The 21,210-nt window shown below is 35.0% G+C and overlaps 1 protein-coding gene across 2 annotated transcripts in view; it reads left to right on the forward strand.

Moving 5' to 3' along the window:
- Positions 1–1,345: 1,345 nt before the first annotated feature.
- The window catches only part of LOC126964532 (FMRFamide receptor-like), a 95,665-nt gene continuing 75,800 nt past the window's right edge, over positions 1,346–21,210 (forward strand). Inside the window, exons 1-2 of one of the 2 annotated variants that reach the window (XM_050807720.1) lie at positions 1,346–1,506; positions 2,709–2,812. The gene's annotated coding sequence lies outside the window, so the exon portion shown is untranslated. The remainder of the gene's footprint in view (positions 1,507–2,708; positions 2,813–21,210) is intronic. The other variant, XM_050807718.1, reaches the window with a different exon arrangement.

The raw sequence follows: 21,210 nt of genomic DNA on the forward strand, positions 1-21,210 counted from the left end.
GTGTGTGTGTACTTATGTATGGTTATATAACACCAGAGGAATCACAGGAGCGTTGCCGGCCTATAAGGAAGGTGTACGCGCTTTTTTTGAAGGTACCCATGTCGCATTGTCCCGGAAACACCGCACAAGGAAGCTCATTCCACAGCTTTGTAGCGGTCAATAAAATTATAATACATATTATAGATAATAATAGTAATATTAAAGATCTCATATAAAACTGTATACAGTATGTACGAAACAAGTTATACTGCTTTGGCCTAACGAAGCAAAAATCATTAAAATGATTTATTCCTCGTGCTATTCTACGTTTTTAGAAAGAACAATTTTATAAAATCTTCCAAAGATGGCTTGACAATTAATTATAAGATAATGAATACGGCTATATGGGCTTGAACCCTTTGCCTGTCCTAATAATGGACGAAGAAACCAAAAAAAAAATAACGAATTTTCGACAAAAACGAACGAGAAAATTTTAGGAACCAACTTCAACCTGTTAGTTTTGTGTTATAGTGATGCGCGCGCATCTAAAATTTCACTCTTATAATTTTATCATAACGCGCCTAAAGAAGTATAACTTAAAAAAAAATAACATATGCTGCCTAAAGTAACCATTCCACGTGGGCGAGGACGCGGGTAAAAGCTAGTGTTACAACGTCAAGTAGAGCTAATATTTAGTAGAGCTTCAACATGAGTGTAGTGGCTCAAAGGAGTTTGTTACAGAAAATGATATTCGCGAGGGAATAAAATGTAGGTTGCGTCTTAATTTGATGTGAATTTCTTTTGAAAGTTGTGTCTTCATTCATACCCGGGTACATAGGTCCCGGGTGTACGAGATCGCTCGTATCTAAATATTAACTATAACTTTTACCAGTGGAAGGCTCCTTTGCACATGATGCCGGCTAGATTATGGGTACTTCGGTCTGAATGGGTGCCGTAGCTAGTGAAATTATTGAGACTGACAATAATGAGACTTAACATCTTATGTCTGAAAGTGACGAGCGCAATCGTAGTGCCGCTCAGAATGTTTGAGGTTTTTCAAGAATCCTGAGCAGCATTGCATTGTGATGGGCAGGGCGTATCAATTACCATCAGCTGAACGTCCTGCTCTCTCGTCCCATGGCGCCACAATCGATGGAAAACTGCTAGTGTGGGGTCAGCTACAGGTTTGCATATTTCTCCCTAGTATTTTGGAACAGAAACTGTAACACACGACAAATCAATAACTATTCGTCTGTTAGCCATTACTTTGCATAATTTTTCATGTTGATAATTTGGTAAGCGGGTGTCTTAGAGCGTACGTTAGTTTTTCCCGCGCCGGGTCCTCGCCAGCCGGCAGTCAACGGACAGAGCGCACCGCAAGCGGACGCGAGTTGCGACCAGCGGTGACGGCTGCCCCGACATACGCGATCAACTCCCAGTGACACGTGCTCAGTGCTCGAGTGTTGTGAACAGTGCGGAGTGGACGTGGGTTGAGGGTTCTGAGTGACTCTAGAAACTGACTTGTTGGTGAGTTGTAACTTACACTTGTTTCATGTTTTTTATAATCACCTACCATTGAATTTATTATGATATTTGTGATTGTTAAGTTTGTCAAGTCATCCATTCTTTTTGAGGACAAACGAGCGTAAGGGTCACCTGGTGCTAAGTGATCACCGCTTCCCACATGCTCTTGCAACACCAGAGCAATCACAGCGTAGCCGGCCTTAAAGGAAGGTGTTCGCGCTTTTTTTTGAAGGTACCCATGTCGTATTGTCCCGGAAACACCGCACAAGGTAGCTTATTCCATAGCTTTGATGCTGTCAATAAAATTATAATAGATATTATTGTAATGTTAAAGAAATATATAAAACAGGTGACGCACGAGTACTAGTTGATAAAGCTGACAAAAGTTTTGGATTCATAAAAAATCACAGAGTTTATACAATTTGCGTAAATTGGAAAAACTCTACGATAAATAAAGCTTAATTGATAATAAGTGATTTAAGAACTCACGTCACTCATTTAAATCTTTATTTATAAGTTTATAATTACCAAAATACTTATACAATGTATTCAAAGTGATACAACAAAAACACTTAATTGTTTCGACTTAGGTTTTTGAGTATATAAATCATAAAAACAAGTCAAGAGTAGGTATCTACAGCAGATGTATCCAATACTATTTAGAAACAATATACATTTTAATAAAGGTTTTATGCGAACATTTCAAGTAATGAAATAATTTAATTCATAATTATTAAGAAGTATAGAACACTATTATTTATTACTTTTACCAGTGAGAAGCTCCTTTTGCACATAATGCCGGCTAGATTATCAAGTACAACAATGCCTATCTCTGCCGTGAAGTAGTGATATGTAAGCATTACTGTGTTTCAGTCTGAAGGGCGCCGTAGCTAGTGAAATTACTGGACACATGATATTTAACACCTTTTGTTCACAGTTTTTGGGTTTTTCAAGAATCATGAGCGGCACTGCATTGTAATGAGCGTAAAAGGCGTATTAATTAAGATCAGCTGAAGGTCCTGCTCGTCTTGTCCCTTATTTTCATAAAAAAAATATTATTTTGAACCTGAAGCATGAACTGAACTTATTATTGAATATATATATATATATATATATTTATCTTACTGTAGAAATGGTAATGCGCAATTCTCGATGATGCTATCAGCAATTGCATTTTTAATAGCCAGTATTCCCTTTTTTATTAGGGTTCAAGCCGATTGGAGATGACTTGATCGTCGATGATTCGAACCGCTCTTCGTTGTATGCGGTCAAATGGAAGAAGCTGGTACTGGGGAGCACCCGCCCAGAGGTGAGAACAGTACTCCATGTGAGGCCGAATTTCCGCCTTACAAAGTTGCAGGCGGTGGCTTTTAGTGAAGTACTGTCTCGCCTTACTGAGCTACACCAAGCTTTTTAGAGGCCAGTTTGGCCTTCTCTTCCAAGTGACCACGGAACTGAACGTCGTTCGATATATCGACGCCAAGTATTCCAATACAGGCTGTGGCAGTTAGAGAAGTGATCTTGAATCGAGGGGATACGACAAAGGGAAAATTTTTTGTGGTGATCGCACAAATTTCTGTCTTCTTGTGGTTGGTTAGCTATATCGCTATCATTTTATTTTATACAATCAGCCAAAAACTTGGTGTATCACACTGCTTCTATTGAGCAGTCTAAATTTGACATTGATAATAAAAATAAAACTTTGGAAATTATTCCAAACAATTTAAATTAATTTATAAGACAAAAGGGAATACCTCTTGCCATGAACCATGTTATAGTATAGTATCAAACAAATCAAAATTTATTTGTTGTAATAATGTTGTTAATCTGGTACACCAAAATATTCAGGGTATGTTAAATAACGAACTTGAAATTGAAATATACATGAATTGCAATAACATACATATACTCTGTATTACTGAACACTGGCTTAAATCACATCACATCATGTTTAACTTCACTAATCACCGAGTTGGTAGTTCATTTAGCCGAGTTAATTCAATACATGGTGGCTCATTAATATTAATTAATAAAAATATTAAATTCAAGGAACGAAAGGATATTGTGAGCCTCTCTGTGGAACTAGTGGCCGAGATAGCTTGTATACAATTAGATCAGTTCATTATTATAAGTGTGTATAGACCTCCATCAGCACCATATGAGGATTTTGAAAATGTGATGGATGCAGTCTTGTCTAGAGTTTGTAAGGGCAACAAAAGGATTCTGATTTGTGGAGATTTTAATATTAATCTATTAGAACATTCCTCCATGTGTACTAAGTTTAAAAGTCTGTTCATGTCATATAATCTCAGTAACTTGTTTATAGAGCCAACTAGAATAACACTAACCACAGCTACTTGTCTAGATAACATTTTTACAAATATAAAGCCTAACAGCAAAAGTATAATAAATCAACTAGAATCAGATCACTGTGGACAACTTATTAGTTTTGATTGGCCGACAAAGAAAACTATAACTAAAGACATCACTGTTGTACCAATTACACAGGGCCGTCTGAATTTATTTAAATCTTACCTATTTAATAAATTGCAAGTAATGCCTTTAGAGGAAAATAACCCCAATGTTCTATATAATAATTTTTTAAATTTATTTAATACTGAATTTAAAAAAATATTTACATCGAAGACCATTACAATTAATATTAATACCAAATTTAGTGAATGGGCTACAACTGGAATTCATAAGAGTAGAATGAGGCTCTACAGCCTCTATGATGAAAAAACTTTCAACCATAATCCACTCTTTCTGGAATATGTAAAAAAATATTCAAAAACATTTAAACATGTTTGTCAAGCAGCAAAATCTTTATACTTAAGAAATAAAATAAGACATTCTAACGATAAAATCAAAACTACTTGGAAAATTATTAATAATGAAACTGGTAAAACAAAAGATCAAAACTCTGAGTTTAATCTAAATATTAATAATGTAATTGTAAAATCAAACTTAGATGTTGCTAGAGCTTTTGAAAATTTCTTTACCAATGTTCCCATATCTACCACTAAACATTTAAACTTGTCCAACCAGGGCAATATCATTACTTTCTGCAAATGTTACTAAATGTTCAAATAATTTCCAATTTAAGTATGTTAATATCTCGGATATCATAAAGTCATTTAAAGAGATTAATGTTAAAAAGACAGCTGACCTCTGGGGTATATCTGTTAAAGTAATAGGCTCTCTGATTGATATAATAGCGCCTGATCTAGCCCTAATATTTAACAAATGTATAGACTGTGGCACATTTCCAGACCTCATGAAGCATAGCAAAATAATACCTTTATTCAAGTCGGGTTGCTCATCAGATCCCTCTAATTATAGGCCTATCTCAATTTTGCCTACCCTGAGTAAAATATTTGAAAAACTAATACTGTGTCAACTACGCGCTCATTTTAACATAAATAAAATTATACATGATAAACAATTTGGATTCACTCGGGGACGTTCAACTGTTGACGCAGGTGTTGCATTAATGGAACATATTTTTAGTGCTTGGGAGGATTCACAAGATTCTTTAGGAATCTTTTGCGACCTTTCCAAAGCGTTTGATTGCGTCCAACATGAAATTCTAATCAGGAAATTGCAACACTATGGCATAAGAGGAAGTGCATTAAATTTATTAATCTCATATTTGAATAACAGGATACAGTATGTTGAAGTTAATAGTGTAAGGTCTTCAGGCTCCGTGTTAGGAATGGGTGTCCCGCAGGGTTCAATTCTCGGACCATTTCTGTTTTTAGTTTATATCAATGACCTACCCTATCTTATAAAGAACACACATGATATAGTATTGTTTGCGGATGATACATCACTATTATTTAAAGTTAATCGACATGCAACTACTATTGAACATGTAAATAATGCTATTTCTAAGGTAGAACAATGGTTCAAAGTAAACAATCTTCTTTTGAATGGTAAGAAAACGAAATGCTTAAAATTCATATTACCAAATGTAAAAAAGATTAACACACATATTAAATTAAATGGAGAAATGTTGGATCTTGTAAATAAGACAGTGTTCTTGGACTCTAGATGAGAAGCTTCAGTGGGGTGACCATATATCTGCCTTAGCAAACAGATTAAGCTCTGCAGCATATGCGGTTAAGAAGATAAGAGAACTGACTGACATAGATACGGCCAGAATAGTATATTTTAGTTACTTCCACAGCATTATGAGCTATGGTATCCTTTTATGGTGTAATGCTGCTGAGATCGATACGATATTTGTGCTGCAGAAGAGAGCCGTTAGAGCCATTTATAACATGGGATCTAGAATTTCGTTAAAGAATAAGTTTAAAGAAATAGGTATTATGACAGTGGCCTCACAATACATTTACGAGAATTTGATGTTTGTACAAAAGAATAAAAATAAGTTCACAAAACTAAGTGACTTACATAGTATTAATACTAGAAATAGGGGTAGACTTGTCATGCCTGCCACAAGTCTCCATAAAGTCAGTAACTCCTTTAGGTGTCAGTGTGTTCGCTTCTATAATAAACTCCCCGAACATATAGCAAATATGTCTATAAATAAATTCAAAGCCTACACAAAAAGTAAATTAAGCAGCAAAGGCTATTACAATATCCAAGATTATTTAAATGATAAAGCAGCCTGGAATTGAATTGATCTACTTAAAGTGTGATTTTAATTGTTTGATGTTATTTATATTACTTATTTGATTTGTTTGATTTTAATTTTATCTGTTTGATATTATTTATTTATTATTATGAAATTTAGTGTATGACTGAACTTAAGCCATTGTAAATCAATGTTATGAGTTCAATAAACGTTTTGATTTTGATTTTGATTTTGATTTTGAATTGGACTAAATGTTCTCGGCCCCATTCCGAGACTTTGCAAAGCATAGTCTCGATTTCAGAAACATGTATGTTCCGCTTCTCGTCGACGCTATCCCGGGACATGTTGGCACGGCCGGTGTAGGAAGCATACCCTGTGCTGTCGTCTGCATAGCAATGAATACTGCTAATTTGCAGCATATCATTGATATGCAGAAGAAACAGTGTAGGGGATAGCACGCAGCCTTGCGGGACACCAGCGTTTATAGGTTTTTTAAGTCGGAGCATGCACCGTTGACAACAACCTTGATCCTCCGATCGGCTAAAAAGCTTGCGACCAATTTGCACAACTTCTCGGGAAGCCCATACGATGACAGTTTCGCTATAAGCGCTTTAGTCGGGAGAGTTTAGATCGGGAGTGGCACTCCCGATCGAAGGCCTTCGCTATGTCCAAACTCACTGCCAACGCCTCTCCTTTCGACTCCACCGCTTGCGCCCATTTATGGGTGAGGTATGCAAGAAGATCACCAGCTGAGCGACCCTGACGGAAACCGTACTGCCAGTCACTGATCAGCTGGTGCTCCTCTAGGTGTTCCAAGAGCTGGCAGTTGATGATCGACTCCATTACTTTGGAGAAAATGGAGGTAATGGCAATGTCGCGGTAGTTGGACGGATCCGAGCGTACACCTTTCTTAGGGATCGGGTGCATTAAAGCTGCCTTCCATAATTTCGGGATTACGCCTGATGAGTAGGAGAGCCGGAAAAGTCGGGTAAGGACCGGCGCCAGTTCCGGAGCACATGTCCGCAGCACTATCGGGGGAATGCCATCGGGCCCGCTCGATTTGTGAATGTCCAAGGTGAGAAGCGCCTTAAGCACGGCGCCATGCCGAATTTTTACCTCCGGCATGTATGACTCACACTGCGGAATATGCGGTGGTGGTGCACCTTGGTCATCTAGAATCGAGTAGGACGCGAAGAGGGAGCCCAGGAGACCAGCTTTCTCTTTCGCGTCATGGGCCAGCGAGTTATCTTCCCTGTGCAGTGGCGGAATGGCTGGCTGGCAGAAGTTTTCTTGTACAGCCTTGGCGAGCGACCAGAACACACGAGTTCCCGAAGGAAGGCGTGCAAGTCTCTCGCCAATTCTGCCAATGTGCTTCGACTTCCGTCAGCAATAACTCTTTTGACGGACCTGGAGGCATGATTGAAGTGTTTATATGATGAATTTTTATATGATGAATATGGATGTTTGTTTCCGAGTTTGTATGTATTTATGTATGTTTTACACAGGCTATAGAATATGCCTAATTTGGTGCAAGTTAATTTGTGTAAAATGTGTGTCAATATCATTATTATTATTTGGAAACAAGTACAGATACATCCGTAGACAGAAAATACACGGAATGAAAAAGAAATAAAATCATAAGCATGTCTCCTCTCCTCTCTCTCACACTCAATTTACATATAATATCATAATATGTTCCCAAATTTACTAAATACGATAAAATATGTTTATGTAATTGTGTCCGTATATAATTATTATTTATAATTATAAATAATAATATTATAATTTCTATAGTTTCAAGGAATTTATGGACAAGAAATTCTCATGTTACTTGTACTAAGTTAAACATTTGCATGCTAAGTATAGTGATAGCAAAACTCATTATTTTAATATCACACAAATGTATACCTTGTTTTATGCAAATAAAAATATTATTATTTTTAATAGCAATCAACCAGTAAACAAAATAGTTCAACATTAAATTTACAGTATTTCATAGTTATTTATGCAACTGTTGTGTAGGGGTATTAGGGGTATTAGGGGTATTAAGGGGTATTAAAACACGAATGTGGACTCGGCTTCGCCTCGTGTGATAATAGCATCACATGAGTGTTTTAATACCTAATTATCAACAGTTGCATACAAGACTTTATCTACACCCATAATATGAATCCTCTAAAAGATTCTGAAACAGTTAGTTCTAGTAATAACCTAATATCATCCCTTACTGATTATATACAAACAAACTAAGTATTAATGAAAAAAATATTTATTTTAGTAGTAATTTACAGTTTGTATAGTGCAATAATTAAAATTCACTTGAATATTATGTTATTTTGCAGCGTTTAATATGAATCGCTCATTTTTTGTAAACAAAACAATAAAAATATCGAAGAAAATGGCGGGGATTCGAATAACCTACTTTTTTTACGGCGCGCGACGTTCTGGTAGTGTGGAACGCGCGTAAACGAAAATGTTCTTTTTTTGAAAATCATACAGATACCACGCATCGTGCAATAAGAATGTGGCTGTCTGTTCAAACTCTTTGAGCATAAAAGGATTGAAAAAAAAATTGGAGTGTTGTTATAAAATTCAGTACAACATTACAACACTCGTTTGGATGATGTAATGGTTATTAGAACATTGGGTGTTTTAATGTTGGCAATAAGCGTTTCAGAATCTTTAATAGAGAATTTAAAGCATCGGTGTAGATAAAATTATAAATAAATCTGACAAAATTCCACATACGTTACTATCAATGTTACTATAGTAAATTTACAACTAATATGTATAAATATTAAACACGGAAATTGTAAATTAATATTAACTTTTAACTAAATAAGTATAAGTCAAGATTTGTTTTGTTGAGACTTTACAAATATAAGAGCAACATGAAAACATAACTAAATTATTAAATTTTGAGTTTTGAAGAGCAATCATTTTGTGCGGTGGCGCATTTTGTACCAGTATATGTCACGATTTGTTTAGCCCACGCTGGTGTATGAAAATCTATTACATTAAGGAATTCTGAGGTTACAGTAAATTTACTCTCACTTATTTTTCTCCAAGAGACACAGTCAATTCAACTGCGTCGCTGGCTATTGTATTATTTTAAAAGTTTCTGTTAGTGGCCTCGAGATCCACTTAAGCGAACATTTACAATGTGTGCAGGAATTCCTTTGTATCATTTCCACATGATATTTATAATCTTATAAATAGATTCCATATTGGAGTGATATATTCCTGTTGCGACTGCACAAGTGCTCAATACAGACAAATGTTTGCATCTTTGTCTTTAAACGACTTAGAAACAGTTATGATAAAGCCTAACATAATATGTATTTGATGTGATAATTGAGTGTCCACTTGGTATAAAGGTACACCACGATCACGAACATAGGTAACTGATTTAAGTTCATAATCGTCTTGTGTAAGTCTCGTAGTAACTTTGTTTTTTATAACGTTAAAAATAGAAATCTAACCTATTGAAGTCGTTACACATAAACACATCAATAAAATCAACGATGTGGGAATACATTTGCAGATCAGGTGCATAATTATATAATTTATTTATTAAAACTAACCATAAATATAAAGATATAAGATATCTCACTGAATAAAATTAAAAGAATTGGGCCAAATATGGAGCCCTAGGGTATACCTGACGTTACGTTAACTAACTATAGGATTTGAAACCGATAATAGCTACAGATTGTACATGGATACTTAATAAAGCAGCAAGCCATCGCAGCAAACCCTCAATACCGTTGAATGAATTTATTTTATAACAGTAGGTGGTGTATCATCTCAAATGCTTTTTCGAAGTCTATATAAATTGTTTGAATTCGTTTTTATCATCAAGTCCTTTAATAAATAATCAGTGAAAACAATAATCTTTGACAAGGTAGACCTGCCAGCCATGAAACCGTGTTGCTGTTCTATAAAAGCTCGAAATAGAGGAGAAAATCAAAATAATGATAGATGTCTCGGAAACGTTGCACTATATTGCTATAATACTAGTTAAGAACGTCATATAAACTAGGATTCTCGATGCATAAGTTTTTTAGCATTAATATAATTGAAAATAAGAGATCGAAGCGCAGAATAGGACAGCTCAGAATACAGTTTTATCTATCACAATATACTCTTGAATGAGTAAAATTTAGGTATTTTGTTTTCAGATTTCATTTTTATTTTTCATTCTAATATAGTATATATAGCTTAGTATTCTAATATTTAAAGATTTTAGTTTTTAAATTATTAAAATTTTAATGTCTCAAACCGCAGTTAAAATTATGATGATGTGGGAACTTATAATTGAATTAACTTCTATTCATAATATTACTATATATGAGTATGCATGCAAAGAGTAATACATGCAATACATATATGAAAACCTTGTTTATGTAAAAAAAATATACATTCGTTTAAAAAAATTAGTGACACTCATAATGTCAATACTAGAAATAGGGATAGGCTTGCTGTTCATGTAAGTCGACTCCAAAAAGTCACAAATTAATTCAGAGGTCTGTGTATACGTTATTATAAGGAGGTCCCTATTGACATTCAGAACTTACCTTTAAATGAATATAAATCAGTGCTAAAGAAAAAGTTGTATACAAAAGGGTACTATAAAATATCTGAATATCTGGATCTAAAGAACCCTTGGGACTGAGCTGCTGGGCTGTTACATGTCTGTCTTAGTTTGATAAATGTCATTATAGTTATATAATTTAAATATTAATATTGTTTCTGTTTTTTAATTAATTTTAATAATCATTATCATGAGTTATGTAATTTGAAACAAAATTGTAAGTAGAGGGATTTAGTAAGTATTGCATAATATGTAGATGAACTTGAATTGTTTTGTTATTCAGTAGATTTCTCGTGACAGGTATCGTCATGCTCGCTTAAATGCCTCTGCTTGTGGCGGCGACGTGGGGCGGGTCGTTCCCTTCCCTAAAATATGGTCGAGGGAGGCGATGGCTGGTCCATGCGTCATGCTCGTGAACGCGTGCTACTCGTGGGGGCTGGATGATCTTGTTACCGGGAGGTCTGCTTGATGTGTTTTTTTATTATTATTTCCTTTAAAGTTAAAGTTATTACATATTTTATTTTATGAAATGCTCACATAATGCCTCTATTTATTTACGGTGTGTGTGGATTGATGCATCTACTATACTCAATAACTCTTGTGTTTATAAGTTTTAATTTACTTTTTTTTTCTTTTTTTGACTTCCTCATGTAAGCCTTTAAGTTTTTGACATTTGAGTATTTTTGTTGCGTCACTTTGCATATATTGTAATTGAAATGATTTGTAAAACAACTAAATTGTAAATCTTGACTTATAAGAGTGGCAATGAGTTTCTTGCTACTTCTTCTCATTAGCTCAACCCTTTACGAAGTAGCGGTAAATTCAATAAGAAACAATATTTTTATATTTTTTTTTTGACATTCATAAGTGTCATTTCTGTGACCTACATGAATAAAATGTTATTGAATTTGAATTTGAATTTGAGTGTAATTTGTTAAAGTCATGTCAAAGTCAAATAAACTTTAGACAATTACCCTTAAACTAAGCGATTCTCGTATCGTTTATTGCTTGTAGTGTTTGGTATTTTAAGATATACAAGTAAACATTATCTGAGTTATACATCAGCATTACGCGTCGGACTAAACAACTTATCAGGAGACCGAGCACCACTCTCAGGTTATTTTTGTCTACAATATAATATTAATGAAAATAGTTATTATTTGATACGTTAGCTGTATTATGTTTTATCTTATCAGGGGTCGTGTCTCCCACGCACCACCATCGTACACACGCTCCAACCATGTGTTAATGTCCAATCCACACACAACTTGAGTTGTTTCAATATCATCTGTCAATGTATCCTCTCATACAACTAAACAAAAGACATAAAAGGCATTTATTTTCTCAAAATTGATTCCTTTAGAATTTTTTTTGATGTCATTTCTAATATACTAGATACTACTACCGCTTCGGAAACAAATAGCGCTCTCAGAGATAAGAACCGGGGCAAGAAACGCTCCCAGCATTTTGTTTTGCGCTCTTTTTAAATCAAATTTACAATATTGTATTGTCATTGCTATTGCTATGAAATAATCATTATCTTATCCCGGGCTGTCCGATCACTTAGATATTCAGCTGTTGAGTAGTGGGGCTTACGATAGAGCAAAATTAAAAAATTAATAAAACGTTTAATTTTATTTATAGATAATGCTTGAACAGTGACTGTGACTTTATTATTAAAGTGTATACATTTACACTTAAAGCTATTATGTATCTTATGAAGCCTACTAGAATTACTTACAAGCAATCCCTTATTTCTAGTGTTAAAACTACATTATTTACCCATCTTTCTTTTCAAATTTAATAATAAAAGTTTAGTTACTTTACAAATTGCTATACGATTTATATCTGAATTTAAATTTTTACTAAGACAGTTCCGCCTCTTATTGCGTAGTATTTAAATCCTCTTTCTTCAGTACATAATGCAACATCATGTGAGTAATACATGAAACTGTTTCATTAAGGCGACACTAAATGCCAGCGACCTTGAGCGATATGAGTTCACGGCTGCCGGCCCGCCATCTATGTAACAAAGCCCATATTTTCAAAATTCTTGGGTGGAAAACAGTTTATATGCTTACAATCCTCGTTATTCACTACTTATCTGAATAAATGAACCTATACAAAAAAGTACAAGCTATAAGAATAACTTTTCTGAGAGAAGTAGGGGAGACCGGGGTTCGACGTTCCGATTTTGTAGTCGGAGGCAATATAAATGTAATAGAAATGTTTAAATCAACGATTCCTATATAAAATGGTGCATAATTTATCCTTGTTTCAAATTGTAAACTTAAGTTCTTTGAAATAAGCATATATTATTTCTCAGGATATTTTTTCTGTAAAAAGTCGACAAGGAACAACTCGCCCCACAAAGGGGCTGGTTGTTCCTCAGCTGAGGTAAGTTGTTCCGCTTATCAACTCCAGTCCCTAATAATGTAGTATTAGTTGGAAAGGTATTATATAAAATAAATTAGGTATATGTAATTGAATATTTATTAGAGTTTTATTTAGAAAAGTACAAAATCATAATGTTTTTTACAAACTTTTCAACAAAATTAAAAAATGTAATGAACATAACTGCAAACATAAAATAATAACAAGCATTAACTACCAGTTAATGGTGTAGTACAACCTAATTAATAGATTTAAGAATAATAAACATTTTTAATATTACTCAATCAACTTTGACAAACGTTTGCTTGTCAAAAAAAAACAAAATTATTTCTTTTAATGAAAACACAAAAAATAACAAATTTTAACATTTCGAGTTATAGTTTCTTAATTCAGTCTTATAGCAATGACTTTAGTGAGATCAATAATCTAAACTTATAACCGACTCTGTAAAAACAGATTCATTTCAGTAACTTAAAAAAAAAATATGCAGAGTCGTCGTCAGAATTACAATTTTGACAAACATAAGAATGAACATCTTCAGATTTCAGGCATTTTGAATGAGCCCAATTCTTACACATGACGCATTCAATCCATTGTTCACCTGGTCGTGAGTTGGAATATAAATCGCAACATATTAGACAATACCGTTCCATGGTCTCTTCTTCACTATCACTTCCATGATTATCTTCTTGCAGTAGTTTCCAATCAGCCCAGCATACCTAATAAGGCATGTCAAATTTGACAGCGCAACTATATGAAAACTTCCTTACTTCTTCTGGCAAAAGACCGAAGTAAATTGATGAACATTTTAATAAATAATCCGCCAATGTCTTCTCTTGGTCTTGGTTGAACACCTGTCTAGAATATTAACCCACAGTAGGTGTTACACCAGCTTTCAACTTTTTGACAAAGCGAAACAATGTCATATGACATATCACTAATTCCCGAGCTACCGTCTTAAGTTTACGACCGTCTTTAATAACGGCATCAGCAGCCCGCTGCAAAAGCTCAATTGAAACCTTGCCCCGTTCGGTTTCTCATCCTAAAACAAAGTTTTAATTTTATTATTCACGTGTTCGCTACGGGGCAGGTTGTTCCACGGAACAACTAGCCCCCCACCAGAGGAACTTGGAACCCCAAATTCCATTTTCTAAAGTAACATCCAATTATGATAGAATACGTTTGAAAAAGCTAAAAACGATATTAAAAAGTTAATCACTGTAGTTTGCTCGACAGATAATAGCAAGTAACACACAAATAGCTAGAAAATTGATTGAAATAGACCAAAAAGTATGATGACGAAAAAATTTACTTACGTGATGTTTGAGTGTCACCAATCGACTACCACGCTAACACGCGGGCAGACCGTCACTAAAATGACTGACGCAATGGCGCGATGATATGACGTTTCGCGATGCACTTCACACTTATTGCTATCTCTTTTCTTCGCGGAGCTATTTCAATCGGAACAACCTGCCCCTGGCACTTTGAACCCCGGCCTCCCCTACCAAAAAAATGCGTCACGCCAAGCCAAAAAACTTGTTTAACTTCAAAGAAAGGTGGTAGTTCAAAAAGGCTCGGCAGTGTTAACTATAACCAACAGCAAGCATTAGCAACCTACAAATAAGACATAAGGATATGTGTAACAGGATTAAGTAGTGTTCATAGCTCGAAATGCTATATTTTCACCACAAAACTTGTCTAAAAACACCATGTTTGCGTGTTTTCTGCTTACTCTTCGCCTTAATACCAATAATGGGTAATCATAAATCAGACACTTTATAAAATAACTATTGAAAGCTCAAAAACGAGCATCTATTTCTTTTCCCTCTTATCGAGACGATAAATTATAGAAACAACAGGGAAGTGACGTAGCTATGACGTCACGCGCAACAGATTAAGCCTGGAATAGATAGATTTGGCAGTGGCTCCCCCCACCCCGCCGCCTAACCCTTCGGATTACCGCCGCTCCAAGTAAATGGAATTTATTTCGAAAGTTCGCGGGCTTTGTTCGTTAACAATCAGTGTTGTTATTGTAGATATTCACAACAATGTGGAGTGAAGCTCGACTTATTTATTTTTAGTTTTAAATTGAACCGTTACGACCGTACGCTGCCCACCACTTATAGAAGCTTCGGAACTGATCCGGAAATACAGCGAGTTACAATCGAGTTTCGTTCAACGTTTGTTTTATCAAACGGAATGATTGGTCGGGCGCATCTTGAATCAATATAACGTTTAGGCCTCTATCCCAAGAAATATAAATAATATTCGCATAATTGAAACCATTTCTTGACGATTTATATAAAGCCTTTATTTATACAAAAAATAATTAGATACCTACAGAATATGAGAAGTAAATTCATTTTCTCTTTTCCTTTCTATTTTTTATAGACAGTGCGAAATTATCTATGGTTTGACCCATGCTAATCATTCAGTCTAGATAAAAATTGTACGAAAATTTATTAATTGTTCACCAAAACTATATAACATAACATAGTTTTGTTAGTTTTGTAAAGAAAATTGTATTATTTTTGTAACAAATTAAAAATGCTTCTAATTCTGATTTAAAACTATGGCGATCTTGTGCGAGAGAGGTAACCTAGATCCACTCAATTCCTCAAGGCCATCAGCTCAGTTCCCAGCCTTAACGGCTGTTATGATCACCTGGCGGCGGGTGTGCAATTCCATAATTTGGTTGAACTGGGAGAAAGTGTTGTGAAAACTGCACTGAAGAGAGAGGAATGGACATCCATATTGGAGGGATGGGAGATCCATGGGGAGGATGTTGTTCAAGTCAGTGTCGTGTCATGTGATTTTAAGGACCTTCATCGTTTTTCTGATGTAGGTGGACCAGTGTTTTTTTTTTCTGTTTTGACAAATCTTAATGCGGTTCACAGATTACATCTACTTATGAAGTTTCAACAGTATTGTTCTTATACTTTTACGAGAGGGAGCCTCCTTTGCACAGGATGCCGGCTAGATTATGGGTACCACAACGGCGCCTATTTCTGCAGTGAAGTAGTAATGTGTAAGCGTTATTGTGTTTCTTTCTGAAGGTAACTAGTGAAATTACTGGGCAAATGAGACTTAACATCTTATGTCTCAAGGTGACGAGCGCAGTTGTAGTGCCGCTCTGAATTTTTGGGGTTTTTCAAGAATCCTGAGCGCAACTGCATTGTATGGGCAGGGCGTATCAATTACCACCAGCTGAACGTCCTGCTCGTCTCATCCCTTATTTTCATATTTTAAAAAATAGGTAGTGAGGCTCGGCACTGAGGCACGAAGACATATTATATTATGTTATGGTGGTGGCTGGATGATCTTGTTACCGGAAGGTCTGCTTGATGTGTTTTTTATTAGATATTATTTCCTTTAAAGTTTTTATATATTTTATTTTATGAAATGCTGGCATAATTACTCTCTTTATTTACGGTATGTGTGGATTGATGCATCTGCTATACTCAATAACTCTTGTGTTAATTATAAGTATTAATTTAATTTTTTTTTTCTTTTTTTGACTTACTCGTGTAAGCTAGTGTAAGTTTTTGACATTTGAGTATTTTTGTTGCGTCACTTTGCATATATTGTAATTGAAATGATTTGTAAAACAATTGAAATGTAAATCTTGACATAAAAGAGTGGCAATGAGTTCCTTGCTACTTCTCCTCATTAGCTCAACCCCTTACGAAGTAGCGGTAAATTCAATAAGAAACTATATTTTTATTTTTTTATTGACATTCATAAGTGTCATTTCCGTGACCTACATGATTAAGTGTTTTTGAATTTGAATTTTTCAACCAATGCGTAATACGACCGAACAAACACATCCAACGACAACACAACATAATATAGGTATGTATCATACGTCCGCTACCGACCTGTGGGCGACTTGCATGAATTAGCGGAACATTAAATGTGCCGAAACTAGTTTGTATAAAAATAAATATATTAACATAATTGTGCGTAGTATATGTTGTTATGCTGACTGACCCTCGCTACGTATGCTGGGTCGTGCTCTAGACGTCGTCGTCCGGGGCAGGAGGTTTACTCGCAAAATCGACAACGATACATTCGGAACGATACTACTCCGAATATATCGCAACTATCCTACTCTAACAAATGTTCGGATTCCTTATCGTTTATCGTTACCATAGACTAATATTTAGATTTTTTTACGATGTTAGTGTGAATGAAATATGTTCAAACCTAAACATTATCTGTGCTATGTCGCTGTTAAGTGTCGAAAGTCAAAACATAGTTTAGGCGCTAAGGACCATGCCAGACTCTGCACCACCAATTTGGTATCATTAACACATAATGTAAATGTTAAAAAAATATGTGATGAATATAATATTAACATTTAAAATTGAATAAATAATACAAAACTTGCGGATAATAAAATGTAAAAAAAGTAACTCAACCCTTCTCGTCGACTTCCTATTTCTCAGGCGGCCATTTGCATTATTTCTTCGCATAAACGATCAACAAAATGACTTAAATGACTTAGTGGAAAAAAAAATCTGTTGAATAGTAAATCACATATAATTATTTCAAAAATATTTATTAAGTATGTATATTGTATGGGAAATATATATATACAACTTGGAACGATAATAGCATCGACAGCCTAGAAGGTGTCGTTGAGATTATCGTAAAAGTGACGTTTGATTATTTGCGAAAATAGAATATTCGTCTCTCACATTTTCAACAAAGAGTAGGGCTAGGACCGATAATATCGAATAATGTTTCGTTCGTTCAATCATCGTTTCGACATTGATTACGATGTAACTAAGAGTAGGACTCGACACGACTAAAGCCACGATTTATCGAATATCGATTTTAAAAGTAGGCCCCCTGTATCGTCCACTGCGTGATCATTAATTAATGTTCGATGTAGACTACTGTCGCCTGCCTCTCACCGACAGACATACGCTTCATGTTAAGTTACTCCGAACGATTCTCTTATCTATCTCCTCGTGACAACAGCAAATTGTCTTCACACTGGCCTCTACTACATACCACTCGACTGGCGGCTGTCAAAGTGCTTTTGTGCCTGTTTGATATTCGCCATGTAGCGAGAGTCTGCGGTACTAAAACTAGTGATGACAACCTCAGCAAACATCAATAGATGGTGGGAAACTATTTACAAAAAAAAATTGTGTACTCTATTATGTTTATTCTTTAAGTATAAATAACACGAAAAACGAACGAAATTAATTCAACATGCAAAAATACTTCAGAGTATTATAGGTACGTTCCTTCGCAGCCATTTGTATTTTACGTCAAAACTAGTCCATGGACGATCGCGAGTGGCGCTTCAAATAGGCACAAAAAATTTGCTTTCAAACATATGGAAAAGCGTGTCCAGTGGTATTTTTATAGATCAGTATCTTCACACCACCTGTCTCTCAATGATTTCATGTCACACTTTGGTCCATCGATTGCAACAAGTTGACATGACAAACGATAAAATTTTCAAAAACTGACTTCAATTGAAAGTGACGCCATAAATTATTACAGTATGACCTTCTATCATCTTTATATGAACACATAACTCTTTCCTCAGTGGTGGTGATCTTGTACACAATTTGTCAACGGTTCAGCCTTGACACATATCCCACTCATTACAAAAGAGATCATTAAAATTGGTTCACTTGTCGCAAAGATGTCGGATAGCACATAAAAACAACACAATGAAACACAAATATAAACGAATAATGACCTATTTGAAATCTTGTACTTAAAAACACTTACAAATTAAAATATTTTTATATAAAATAGGATGTACTATCACTCATTAAAAGTCAAAAACTACCACCCATTCTAAAAGGTATGCCTCAGACCTGAGAAGCACGGGCGCAACAAACACAGCGGGCTTTTCCTTATAAAAATATAGTTACAATGTAATATCGTACTTTATATACGTAAAATTTATTGTTTAATAGCCCGAGGGCGCTCCATTCCCATCTGTGGTATCATTAAGAAAGACATTTATGTTATAGCAACATTTACCACACAAACGTTTTTTCAATTCAAGCAATTCTTTTGAATTTCGTAATACATGTGTTTTAGTTATTTAGTTTTGGTTATTGTAAAAGCATAACATATACAACGCGGCACAAAAGACTAACTGATTTGACTACATAGTACTAGTACAATTGTTATATTAAATGATGTTCTATCTTTTATTTTTTTGTGACATGTTGTGTTCGCTATAATAGAATAATATTGTCAACTGGTACAAAAAGAATATTCGAGCTGGAACAAGCTGTGTGGAGTATTTTTTATGGCAATAAGGTACGAGACGAGCAGGACTTATAGTAATTGTTACGCCCTGCCCATTACAATGTAGTGCCGCTCAGGATTCTTGAAAAGCCCAAAAATTCTGAGTGGCACTACAACTGCGCTCATCACCTTGAGACATACGATGTTAAGTCTCATTTGCCCAGTAATTTCACTAGCTACGGCGTCCTTCAGAACGAAACACAAAAATACTTACACATTTCTGATTCACGGCAGAAATAGGCGCCGTTGTGGTACCCATAATCTAGTCGGCATCCTGTGCAAAGGAGCCTCCCACTGGAAAAACTGGAGTGAGGCGTGGGTTTCGAGGAAGAGAGCAGAAGTAACATAAGGGGATGTTGTTGCTTCAGGTCATCTATAAATAATAACTGCGAGTATTGTACATTAATAAGAATCAATGAATGGGGTAAAATGCACAGATGTAATTTTGATAATTGTGAAAGTTTTTCCTTGGTCTAGGAGTCTTAGGAGCGATACTTAGTTGTCAAATTAAAAAAGCTCCTTATGGTCTATTTAGTCTTTATTTTTTTTTGACGTGATAAATTACCTTGATGCATTTAGGAAATAAACATAAATGTTTTGGTTGCTTATAAATTTATTGAAGTGAAAACTTCTTTACCGGCTTTGAACATTTTTCTTGGGATGGGTATAAAATGTTAAACTCGCGTCAGGAAGGCCTGATCGAAAATTCGTAAGACAGGCGTTGAAATTATGGATGAAAGAATATTTTTCTGAGAGATAATCTTTTTAATTAAAAAAAAAAAATGTACTAGTTCTGAAGTGTAAAATTTTTTATGAAATATAAATTGTCATTTATGTGTACGATAGCACAATAAATCAATATTGTATTTTACCACATATATGATAGTACTTTTACACTGATAAATAATTATTCCTTAACCATTCCAAAATATTCAAAAATGTTAATGTTCAAGTTTTCACTTCTGCCGGCACTCCCGGGGTGGAACCCGTATTTTTTTTAGTTAATTTTGAAACACAGTTATGAATTCAACCATAAAGCATTTGCAAGCAAAGCAATAATATTTTATATTCTGTTTGTGTACGTTGTTCAAGGAGCTACTATAACTTAAACAGCCAACAGTAAAGTTCTAACCTCCAGCGACACTTATTACCCGCTCGTACGCGACTCAAAAAGCGTCTCTAAAATATATATAAACCACTAATCCTGATATAAAGTTTGAGTTTAGATAAGTTTTCTATTCACATTTGAGACAATAGAATAAATAAATGAAGTTGAGTGTCTATTGTCAGTAATGGTAAATATTTATTTATTGCCAGGTGCTATAGAAGTTAACAAAATATCGATAAAATCATTAAAGTGTGTAGAAATAAAGTAAAAATATTTGTGTTAGTCCCTTTAGCTCACCACTGCTACCTATATTGTGCTACTGCCACTCCTGTAAGTACACGCACAACCCTTCCGTTTCTCTTGCATGGCTGCACCGGCTTTTTCTCTTTCATTTTATATCTTTCGTTCGCGGTCGTCCATCATATACCGACCCGGCTTTATGAAAAGGACGGAGGTTTCATTCGGTTTGGTTGGAAGAGAGCTGAATGTTATGTAAATGACGCGAGTACCGACCCTACTCTGTGGTATGATTCACTCGAATGGAAACAGGAACCGACTGTAGTGCAATAATTTATAGGGCACGGAAAATACGAACCCTTCAAGAATGAGTGTTTGTGAATACTTAGTATAAATCTTGCATTTTATATTAAGAATAATATTCTATTCTTTTGTTTCTATTCTCTATCTAACAAATCAGGTGGTCTCTTGTCATTTAATGATTGG

Source organism: Leptidea sinapis, chromosome 5 (assembly GCF_905404315.1).
Source record: "Leptidea sinapis chromosome 5, ilLepSina1.1, whole genome shotgun sequence".
Lineage (NCBI taxonomy): Eukaryota > Metazoa > Arthropoda > Insecta > Lepidoptera > Pieridae > Leptidea > Leptidea sinapis.